The 12,570-nt window shown below is 34.9% G+C and overlaps 1 long non-coding RNA gene across 1 annotated transcript in view; it reads right to left on the bottom strand.

Moving 5' to 3' along the window:
- Positions 1–212: 212 nt before the first annotated feature.
- Positions 213–12,570, bottom strand: part of LOC128311269 (uncharacterized) — a 395,847-nt gene continuing 383,489 nt past the window's right edge. Inside the window, exon 4 of the long non-coding RNA XR_008289500.1 lies at positions 213–546. This is a non-coding gene — a long non-coding RNA (uncharacterized LOC128311269). The remainder of the gene's footprint in view (positions 547–12,570) is intronic.

Genomic DNA, 12,570 nt, shown 5'->3' with positions numbered 1-12,570 from the left:
TGTGGTCATATTGTGTGCAAAAAAAAAATAAAATTAATAAACTTAATTCCCAAAGAAAGTAGCTGCTGTTGCTTAGACTTAGAATCTAGGAGGTCCCCTGGGTTCAATATCCAGTAAGACTTAGACTGAAGCCAATGGTATTTATTGCAGCAGAACCAGTAGGAACTGGTGGCTGCAGGGGTGGAGGATTAACCGACCCCTCCCCCCCCCCCCCCCCCCCGCAGTAATCTTCATCACCTTTTCTAATGTCAAGCCATCTCAAATCAGCATAAATTCTAACTTAACAATATTGCTTAAGGGGATGTTCCCTAAATACCCTCAACCAGATTGTTACCCTGAAGCTCCTCCTATCTAGAAGTGTAGAGCTTCCTTTGATCATAGCCAGGCAATCCAGTGGGCATCACTAGGGACTCTCCAAGAAGCCAGGGAACATCTTGACAACTGTTATTTATTCAACATGTTTAAGCAACATAGGGAATTTGCATGTTCCCCATCACTCACCATACGAGGACTCAACTACCAGGATCATGGTTCTTCAGGAAGTCTCTAAAATTAAAGGAGATTTAGTGTTAACAAACTCCGAGGAATCAAATTTAGTTACAATTAGAATGATTAAAGTACATAACCTGATGCATATACCCCTAATTCAACTAGAGAATTCTCAGAACATTTCCAGAATTTTCTAGGGTTCCTTAGCACAAGAGGCAAGGTCAGAAGACTTTATTTGGTGTCATGGGCCCAACACTAGCTAAGTGATCTGGAGACAATCACCACCTTTTATATACCTCAATTTCTCATCCCCCCCAACCAAAAAATTAAAATTAAAAAAACAAAAGCTGAGGTTGATCATTTCTAAGTTCATAGTTCATTTCTGCTCAACATTTCTATGAATATACAAATCCAGAAATCACTTAATTTTCATGTCAACTTTTCCTTCTTAAAAAGACAACAACACCACTTGCTAAATTTCAGTGGTTTGAATTATTATTAATTTAGAATGTAGTCATCCTCAGGGTGCCTGGGTGGCTCAGTCAGTTGAGCATCCAACTTCAGCTCAGGTCATGATCTCATGGCTCGTGGGTTCAAGCCCCACATCGGGCTCTGTGCTGACAGCTCAGAGCCTGGAGCCTGCTTTGGAGTCTGTGTCTCTGCTCTCTGCCCCTCCCCTGCTCATTCTGTCTCTCTGTCTCTCTCTCTCAAAAATCAATAAACATTAAAAAAAAATTAGAATGTAGTCATCCTCTACTAGGACAATTGCAAAGTGTGAACACCGATTCCTTCATTGAAGAAAACAGACTTTACACAACCCCAGCACTTTCTTGTATAAGTTAACTTTCATCAAAGAATGAGGAAGTGTGTTCCAAAGGTCCCTCATTTCCAATGGGCCTGTGAATTAAAATACCATGTTTTGTTGCTTTATGTGGCATGTCAGGGTGACCACAGTATAGAATGCTCATCATGTGATCAAACAGGAAGTCTACCCCAACATTGCAGGCTATTGTGGGTCAAGATACTGAGACCATAGTGGATTGAAATAATCCAATGGATAGCTTCTTCTGTTATCTCAAATAAATATTAATAAGAGGACTTTTTTGGTAAAGAAAGACACCATGTAAAGTTATTTATTTTATCACTAATATTTTACGACTGAATCTCCAAAGATTCACATCTTCACAGTCTCTTTTCTTCTTCCAAATCTCAAAGTTTCTTTTTAATTGAAGTGACTCTATCAAATTAAAAAAAAAAATGTACAGGGGCGCCTGTGGCTCAGTCGGTTAAGCGTCCGACTTCGGCTCAGGTCATGATCTCGCGGTCCGTGGGTTCGAGCCCCGCGTCGGGCTCTGTGCTAACAGCTCAGAGCCTGGAGCCTATTTCAGATTCTGTGTCTCCCTCTTTCTCTGACCCTCCCCTGTTCATGCTCTCTGTCTCAAAAATAAATAAATGTTAAAAAAAATTTTTTTTTAAATGTACATAACTTGGAAACATGATTGTTTGCTGGAAGTGTTCAGTCCTGAGAAAAATGACAACTATTAAGCCCGCTTTGTAAGCCCTTCAATCACTTAGTTGAACATAGAAAATGTCTGTGGTTGTTTCAAGCTTGCATATGGTTATAGCTCTTCTTGCAGTATTAGGTTAAGTCAAATGAAACTGTCAATATTCACCTGTCTTTGAAATATAAACTTTTGTCTGTTATCTGATCCTTTTATTGTCCATGAAGAAAAATACGAAAGTCACCTGTGAAACTTCTGAACAGCCAATGCACACAGCTAAGCTAGCATATAAATGAGTAGAAAAACTTGCAGAATCATTATATATTTTGTTATAAATTTATTTTTAAAAAACAAACAGAAAAACAAAAATCACCTTTATAACACCATCAGCTCCGAAATGAGGAGCACAAATGGCAAACAGTTTAAGAAAAGAAGGTCTCACAGAATTGTGTAGTAGCTGATGATGTGTTCAGGGTGAACAATAGCCTTTATCAGTTTTTATTCCTATAGTTTTTTTTTTTAATTTTTTAATGTTTATTCATTTTTGAGAGTGAGACAGAGACAGAGCATGAATGGGGTAAGTGCGGAAAGAGAGGGCAACACAGAATCCAAAGCAGGCTCCAAGCTATCAGCAAAGAGCCCGACATGGGGCTCAAACCCACAAACCATGAGATCATGACCTGAGCCGAAGTCGGACACTTAACCGACTGAGCCACCCACGTGCCCCTATTCCTGTAGTTTTAAACATAGGAGGTATGGCTGAAACTGTGTTAATCCCCAAATATCTTTTTTCTTAATCAATAACATTTGTGCTGAAAATTCTTGTATCTTATTGGATAATTCTTTGCAAATTATTTGTATCATCACCAAGGAGGTTGTAAACAAATATGCTTTGCTTTGCATGTATAAGTAAAATACCAACAAAACAATAATATGACCAGTAGGACAAAAAGCTTTAAGACTGTTTAAACCAAATCTCTCACCCAGTTAAGATATTCAAGTATGAATTTTTCAATATTTTATAATGCAGCAATTAATGGTTTCATAATCAATATATCAGCGATATATGGTTTCCTGTAACTATTAGCTGCCTATTTTCTAATAAAACTGACCTTCCTATACATATAATTCCCAGATATACTTTACTAAATTATCTTCTTTTACAAGAGATTTACTTTCTGAGTTAGTTCTAATAATGACCTTAAAAGGACCACAAACATTTTCTACTTGCTTTTTTTGGTTTCATTGTCTTATTTTTCCTAACGTTTTCTTTTATTGCAATTTCTGTTGAATTTACTTCAAAGTGCACATGCTTGAGATTTAAATGTCACTGAGAGAATTATAATACTACCTAGCAGTTATGAATAATTTTCTATACACCAGAACTGTGTTAATGACAAAAATACATTATTGCATTTAAACAAATGTTGAATTCATGCTTAGTATTTTCTCATACCAATAATAGAACAGTTTAATTTAAACTCATTTGACTGCAGAATCAAATAAAATTCACATTATAATAAAATTCTAAGCACAAGTATACCCCACACATCTTAGAGTCATTTAAGTTTTTTATTAGAATTGTACTGAATCCATATATTGCTTTAAAAGTAACAAACTTTCGTAATATGAACTCTCTCCACGCATGCCCATTGAATTTATTTATTTAATCATATTAAGTTTTGTAACTTCCTTCTTACACATTTCTTATAAAATTTATCTGGATATCTTATATATATTGCTTATTGGTAAATGCAATGTTTGCTATCAGATTTTCTAATTTATTATTATTAATAAAACCCTACAGTTTTTTTAAGCTCACATACTGTACTAAGGGCCTTGGAATAACCATCTTCTTTTACCTTACAAAAACCAAATGTGGTATGTATTACTATGAGCCTCTCTTTACAGGAAAGAAAACTGAGACTCAGAAAATTCAAATAGCTGTAGGTCATAAAACTAAGACTAGCAGATTCAGTCTCTAGTCCCTCTTAATTTTAGCTTAAATTTTCTGAAATTTAGCTTAGCAATTGCACAAAAGATAATAATCTGAGAAGTTCACAAAAGCCAATAATTTGAGAAGCCTAATACCTATGTCAGAATTTTAGGTATACTCTATCTTTAAGGAAGCAGAGATTGCTTTTGCATTGGTCAGTTTACTTCGGCTACATGGACAAGACAAATACCTGATAATACATACATATCATAAAGCTTATGGTCCAAAGAAGCTGAAATACATCTTAAAGTATTATTTATATCATTAAATACTAGAATTTTCTGGGGCTCCTGGGTAGCTCAGTTGGTTGAGTGTCCAAATCTTGATTTCGACTCAGGTGATGATCCCAGGGTCATGGGATCAAGCCCCGTGTCTGGCTCCACACTGAGTGTAGAACCTGCTTAAGATTCTCTCTCTCCTTCTGTTCCTTGCCCCTGCTTGCACTCTCTCTCTCCCTCAAAAAAAAAAAAAAAAAAAAGGCAAAAAACAAACTAGAATTTTCTTCTGAAACTGTGGCTTGCTTGCTTATTTATTTATTTTTACCTTATCTGTAAGATTTGTTAGAAGAAAGCCATGACACCACTCACAGTGGCAAACAATGTATGCTCAATGAATATATGTAGACCATGTCTCCATATTTAACAATTTAATTTAAAAAAATACAAATGACCCCAGATATATTTTTATGATTTTTAGTTAAGTTTGAAGTAGAGAGGAATATGCTTTCCTAAAATGTATTTTAGCTTCCTTTGGTTATGAGAAAGAGGAATATGAAATAAAAGGGTGGTAAGAAAGGATGTTAATATACCAGGATAAGAGGTCAAGGGAGGAACACGTATGTTTAAATATAATGAGAGGATTCCAGGACAGCATCATGGGGTCAGAAAGTAAAGGTGGATGAAGAGAAGAAGCAGTAGGTTCCTAAAAGTTAGGCAAAGAATACAATAAATTAAAATAAGCTGGGAAGGGAAAATAGGATGGTTTTCCCATTTATATCTCTCTTACTGCTATAACAAAGAAAAATATTCAATTTTGTATATTTTATCTTCTACCCAGCCATCTCAGTAAATCTCGTATTAATTTTTTTAAACAGACTTTTTTTAGGAGCACTTTTAGGTTCACAGCAAAATTGAGATGATACAGAGGTTTCCCATATACCCCTTCCTCCCACATACACACAGCCTCCCCAACTATCAAAATTTGTCACCAGAGTGATACATGTGTTACAACTGATGAACTTTCACTGACACACCGTTATCACCCACATTCCATAGTTTCTCTTAGGTTTCACTCTTGGTGCTGTGCATTCTATGCATTTGGACAAACGTACCCACCATGATAGAATCAGAGAGTTTTTCATTGCCCTAAAGATCCTCCACGCACTGCCTATTCATCACTCCCTACCCTCAACCCCTGGCAACCACTGGACACTTTTACTGTCTCCATTTTTTTTTGCCTTTCCACAATGTCATAGAGTTAGAATCCTACAGTACTTAGCTTTCTCAGATTGGCTTCTTTCACTTAGTAACATGCATTTGAGGTTCCTCTGTATCTTCTCTTAACTTGAAAGCTCATTTCTTTTAGCGCTAAATAAAATTCTATTGTCTGGATGAGCCACAGTTTATTTATCTATTCACCTACTTAAGGACATCTTGGTTGTTTCCAAGTTTGGGCAATTATGAATAAAGCTGCTATAAACATCCATGTGCAGGTTTTTGTATTAACATATAAGTTTTCAACTCATTTGGGTAAATGCCAAGGAGTACAATTGCTAGAACATATAGTAAGAGTGTGATTAGTTTTGTTTTAAAAATGGTTAATTTGCTTTCCCCCCAGCAATAAATAAGGGTTCCTGCTGCTCTACATCCTTGCCAGCATTTGGTGCTGTTAGTGTTCCAGATTTTGGCAATTCCAACAGGTATGTAGTACTATCTCCTTATTGTCTTAATTTTCAATTCCCTAATGACACATAATGTTAACCATATTATCATATGCCATCTGCATATCATCTTTGATAAAGAATCTCTGCAGGCCCTTGGTGTGACTTCATTTTCAAAGAAAAACTCCAGTTCTTCAAACTCCGCGACTCCAATGAACCTAGAACATTTGACTATAAGGAAAACAGTCTTCATTGTCATTGGCTCAATTCCTGTCTGTTTGTCCTCTGAACTTCTAAACATTCTGGCATTCAATAGTGTTCTAGATTTTTGTTGTGATCATCAGTTTAGTAAAGAAAATATGCCTTGTCAGAGTAGTATGAAAGCACCATCTTCGAAACCACAAGAGATCTAATGATTTCAGTTCCCAGAGCCTTATCACTCCAAGACCTTGAATTAAAGAAAGGAGCTCAGCAAATCATCACTCTTCCTATATGGATTACTTTTCATTAAAATAATCTCCACACTTTGGTTAAAATTTTTCAAATAACCCTAAACCGACCCTAGCTGAAAAACATAGATAGATAGATCAGATGATGATAGATAGACAGACAGACAGACAGACAGAATAAAGGAAGGAATGAAGGAAGGAACAAAGAAACGAAGGAAAAAAGGGAGGGAGGGAAATTCATATCTGTGATCACTGTTTTATTACATTTTACAAAAAGCCTGATTGCACATTTCATAAGACTTTTTCAGATGAATAATGCAGCAGACACAGAGCTGCACCAGCTTTTCTTTCTAGCTTGAATAAACTCTTGAAGTACTTTTATCCTTCTGTATTTGTTGGTTTGTTTTGTATTGCTACCATATTATACATTATAGTTAAACAATACATTTTTATTAAGTACCAAGAATGTCCTATATATAATTGTCCATGATTACCACATTTGGTCCATATAATTCCCATTTCTGCCTTGTTGATATCGTTGAGTAATACATCACACACATAAACTGCGGTGTGGCACAATCATGAGGTATAGAATAACCCTACGCATTGCTGGGCTGCCCATCCCTTAGCAGCAACATATACATTCTGCAGACCTGAAACCTACATGCCTTTCCTCTCCTCCATTATATATAATACCAAGGAGCTCATTTTCATCATTCAGAAGAATAATGTTCTTCTCACTTGGAAACTTTTTTCTGATTTATAGCATCTAGCCTTTTTCAGAATAAAAATGACTGCTTTAAATGGCACTTTTTAATAGTTCTTCCTCAGCAGGTCACTGAAGGTGGGAAAATATCACTTTGTTCATATCAGGCTTTGACAAAAACAGAGCTCTCTGGGATACAGTTTCTCCTAAACCCCTTTTTCATCCTCAAAATCCATAAGGAGAATAGCACTTCATACAGCTCCTATTGTTTATATAGTTAATAACCCATGGATTTGTGTTACTTAAGGACCAGAATATAAGAAATGCCAACAATCATAATAATGGGATAATGAAGGGTTAAAATTGAAATAGAACAAGAAACTACTCAGTACTGGTAGCTATAGAAAAGAAGAGGAAATATTTGGAGTAAAATGAGTGAAAGGATGATAAGGATTGTGCTACCTCACATCTATAGTAAGTTTGGGAAAAAATTTTCAAGTATTACACTATATTATCACAAAGAAATGAAAAGCAAACCATTATTTTTTCTAGTTAAAGCTTCTACAGTATTAAAATCTTAATTTCCTGCTCTTACCAAAAGGAATCTTTAGTTAAATCCTATGAATGCAAGCTATATGTGCAACACTGACAATCAAAGAAAGAAATAAAACTTACAAAGAATATACTGTAATAAACACTGTGTGGTGACAGATGGTAACTACACCTATCATGGTGAGCAGTGAGTAATGTTTAGAACTGTTGAATCATTATGGTGTACACTTGAAACTAATAGTATGTTAATTATACTTCAATTAAAAACAATTTTAGCCTAAGGGTTAATATTTTTTAAACAAAAAGAATGCCATGATGTTCTCTTTAAACTTTCTGATTAGCCACAAGAAATAAAGAAAAAGAATTAAGAACAGGAAATGCTGAAAAGCAAACAGAAACCCTTTCCTGATTATTTGTAAGCTGGCTATTGACCTGTGTATTCATAGAACTTTAAAGAGCTCATGATAGCAATGTGCCCTTAAACTCTCAAAAATAAGAACCAGAATCTCACAGTCTACAGAAAAGCTTTTGGCTGATTTATGATAGATTTCTTCTGCTCAAGACTAGGAGGAAACTAGGTTAGTTTAAGCATCAAGGTGCTTAACTATGTCATAGATTTATTTCATTATACCCTTGCTCTAAAATGTGTGACTCATTTAAATAGAATGATATTTAATATTTTATTTCCACCTCGGTGCTTTAATAAAGACCTATGCTTAGATTGAAAAGAATTTAATTGGGGAGAGATATAGGGATAGCATGAATAAAGGGATAAGCAATAAAAGAGGCAAAAACTTCAGACTTAATTAGCATATAAACAAAATGTAAGCAGGTATAACATCTACAGGGAGTTAAGTCAGATCAGTAATTTGAATCAACCAATGGAAACTAACCTGCAATCTACAGCAAAAGAGACATGAAATTAAAATGACTAACATCAGATTTAGGTTAGAGGTACGGACACAAGATCCAAGTCAGAGATACAGATTTTGGAAAAAAGAAAAATCATACAGTTGGAAAAGAAAAAAGTAAAAACACTTTGAAAAATGCATGAATACATTAATTGCAAAGGAAATTCTTAAAAACAAGACGGAGTTGGAATTTTGGTGTCCAACAAACCAGGATTCAATTCTTGGCCTAATTTCCTGATGAATCAAATGGCTTCTCTGTTCCTCAGAATATGTATCAGGAGATATAAAAGCAGAAACCTAACAGAGCTGTGATGATTAACAAATTACCGCTAGTACCTGGTACAGCATCTAGGTCGGAGCAGTGCTCAGGTTATATTATTATTATTATTATTATTATTATTATTATTATAAGTTCTAGCTCTTTCTCTAAATTCAGAAACACTTGATGCATAGTCTTGCTAAAGAATATTTCTAAAGATGTTATATAGATAAGTATGGTGCTGAAAATCTTACTAGCTTAAATAAATAAATAAATAAATAAATAAATAAATAACTAGCTAGCTAGCTAGCTAGCTAGCTAGCTATTGGCAGGCTAGTTAGGTATTCAATTCACCTTCAAGGCTGCACTACAAGATTGGCAAATAGGGTCTGTTGTCTACTGAGATTTTAGATCATAATCACAAAGAAAGCTGTTCATCAACTCATTAAATCAGGCTGAAACTTAAATGTTCTACCTTTCAGATTCACATTGATAACATTCATATAATTTCTGTACTACTTTCAGTAGTTTACTAATGCAGTTCATCACACTTATATATTCTGTATAGCCTAGAGGGATTCCTTTTCCCTATTTCTTCCGAGCATTCTTAAAGGAAACTGGAGACGCAAGAAAAGAGCAGAGCAATTTATCAATCACTGTTAAAAGTGCTTTTCTCTGTCCCTGTTTTTGATAATGGGCAGTTATTAACAAAGTCTAGAATTTCTCTGAGATGCATTTAGTAATCCATCTGGTATTATTTAACACTCATTATGTCTAAAAACTATGCTGTCTACTATGGGTTTATAAACATAAAACAGCAAAGAACTTTGTCCTCAAGGAGCTTATAATTCACCCACAGAAAATATATAATCAACATAAATAAATGTGGTGCTGAACATATGGCCACAATAAGAGGAAGAAAATACACTACTCAGATTTTATAGCAGCATTATTTACAATAGTCAAAAGGTGAGAACAACTCAAATGTCCGTCAACAGATAAATGGATAAGTAAAATGTAGTATACACATACAATGGAATATTATTCAGCCACAAAAAGGAATGAAATTCTGACACATGGATAAAACTTGAAGACGTTATGTTAAGTGAAATATGTCAGTTGCAAAAAGAAAAACATGGTATAATTCCACTTATATGAGGCACCTACAGTAGTCAAATTCATAGAGACAAAAAGTAAGATTGTGGTTGCCACGGACTGTGGTGAGGGGACAATGAGGAGTGTTTGTTCAATGGATGCAGAATTCAATATGAGATGATGAAAAGTTTTAGAGATGGATAGTGACAGTTGTACAACACTGTAAATGTATTTGATGCTTCTTAACTATGAACTTCAGAATGGTTAAAATATTGAATTTTATACAATCTCTATTTTACCCTAATATAAAAAAGGAAAAAAGAACAGAAACAACAGGTAGTTTGGTATAAATTTAAATTTTGAGATATCCAAGATCTTTCCTTTAGAAACAGGGATAATCCTGCCCTTAACCCAGGTGTTTTGCATACAGAGATATTCAGACAATGCACAGAAAAAGAATAATTGCATCTGTGTGCTTCAGGCCAAAAGCTCTATTAATGTTAAAAGGATGAAAGTGGTATGAAAATAAAACTATATTCAGTCTTTGCATATGCATAAAGGTGATCATGGAAAGACAATTGCTTACTGAAACAAAAAAATATTCAGATTTTCTTACATGATACAAGTTATGTTCCAGGGAGACAATTCTGTCCTGGCTCCACCATGTACATTAATTTTGTTTGCTTATGACATGTCCTAATGGCAGGAGGCCTTTACCATAATTCTTTTTAACAAGCTTTTACATTCGAAAGCTATGTTCTTTATGACAAATGATACAATGCACTAGTCACTTCCTTCCACTATACATGTAAACTTCATCATTGGTGCCTTTCAAACATAGCTTAAATAGAACATTGACTCTCCATTTGACTTGCTCATGGAACTGAGATTCCAGAAGGGAGCACTGTCTTTTATTAAGTTAGTCACAGGGTATTTTTAGCAGTTTGAAAGCTGGTACTGTTTCCAGCAAAATGAATGAAGTTTGGTAAATGGCGGACAGTTGGTTTCTCACTTTGTATGCCCTTGCTATTTGTACATGAGGCAGTGAATCACATTGCTTAAAAAAGCTAACAGTGTATTTATGTATAGGAATAGCATCTAAGATTCTGCTTATATACTGACAGTCTTGTGTTGATGGTAATAAAGCCTACTATTATCCTGCCAGCATATCTGATGCTGAAAAGTCCTTTTGGTGGAGAAAGAGCTTTTTAAAAAATACTAACTGCTCTCAGTAGCATTTAGTACAACCTGCAAGAGGCTGTCAGTTTTTCTGATCCATTTTTTAAAAAAACTTTTAAACGTTTATTTTTATTCATTTTGAGAGACAGAGGGTGTACAAGGTAGTGGGGGGAGAAACAGACAGAGGGAGAGAGAATCCCACGCAGATCATAACCTAAGCCCGAATCAAGAGTAGGGCATTCAATTGAATGAGCCACCCATACGCCCCTTTCTGATCCATTTTTAACTGCTGGGAAATATAATGGTGTCCACTGAAATTGAAACAGAATAGTTAACATACTGGTGAAATTTCTCAACACAACAATTAATAAGACTTTTATGATGTTGCATGGAGCTCTGACAATATGTTCTTAGAGACGGGTGCAAAAGCAGAAATCTGTTTCTTCTTTTAGAAGCCCACAAAACCTTATGTTTAATGGAATTATTAAATAACCATCAGACATACGCATTTTCCGTTCTTTCCCTTTCCCACTATTTCCCTTGGATTGTGCAAATTGAATTTGTTTCTATAATACAGTTACTACCCAAAAATGCATATTGTATATTGTAAGTCTTTCCACCTAAAAAGATTAAGAACCAGCCCTGAGGAAACTTAAATAATGTTAGTAGTCATCAACACTTCTTTGAATTTGTCTCTGAATTTATTAAACACCCTTCCTGATTTATGATCATGGGCAATGAGTAAGGTTAACGTATTTAGCTATCCAGAGATGTCTTCCCATGCATCTCTGATACCTAAACCCAATTACCAAGTATGCCTAAAAAGAGGGATCCAAGTAAGATTTTCTATGAAATGAGATGACCTATTAATCTATACATACTGTGTGTTTATGATTAAAAGAAACACCTTAATATACTGAGGATGGAAAAAGTTATTCGGACATTTTATATCTTTTTTTAATGTGTCCAAAACCAGTCCTAGAAATAGTCCTAAATAGCATTCACCAGCAGAACAAAAATTCACAGTTCAAGAGGACAATTTTATGCAATCTATTAGCAGTTTCTGCACATAACATTCACATAATGCCTTAGTGACATATTCCACTGTATTCCCATGAGTGATATGAAGAGCCTATCATACCCAAAGAGCTATCCCTGCTGTGTTCATTTATTCAATTATCCATATTTTGTTGCCATTTTTACATTTACCCTTAAAAACTCCTTGAGATCTGCCCTACTCTTATTCTGTCATTTAATGACTTCAGATATTATTTCAGAAAAGCAGCCATTAAAGATGATATTACAGATTATAGATCCACATAAAAGGTATCCCAATTGTGTGAATAAAATTTCATCACTTTCTCTTTTTTCTGCAGAAAATTCTCCCCTTGACTGCAGAATATCTGGACATCTTACGAACTTAAGCTGGCCTGGCAGTGACAGACAATGCAGGTAGATTTGATTTATCTCGGGAAGTTAGAAAACCTCTCTTCGAGGAAGGAGGTTAAAGCTAAATGATTCTTCAAATTAACCCTGATAATGAGGAGCGATCA

The sequence above is a fragment of the Acinonyx jubatus genome, chromosome A3 (genome assembly GCF_027475565.1).
Source record: "Acinonyx jubatus isolate Ajub_Pintada_27869175 chromosome A3, VMU_Ajub_asm_v1.0, whole genome shotgun sequence".
Lineage (NCBI taxonomy): Eukaryota > Metazoa > Chordata > Mammalia > Carnivora > Felidae > Acinonyx > Acinonyx jubatus.
The sequence above is the reverse complement of the archived record's forward strand: the minus strand, read 5'-3'. Positions and strand labels throughout refer to the sequence as shown.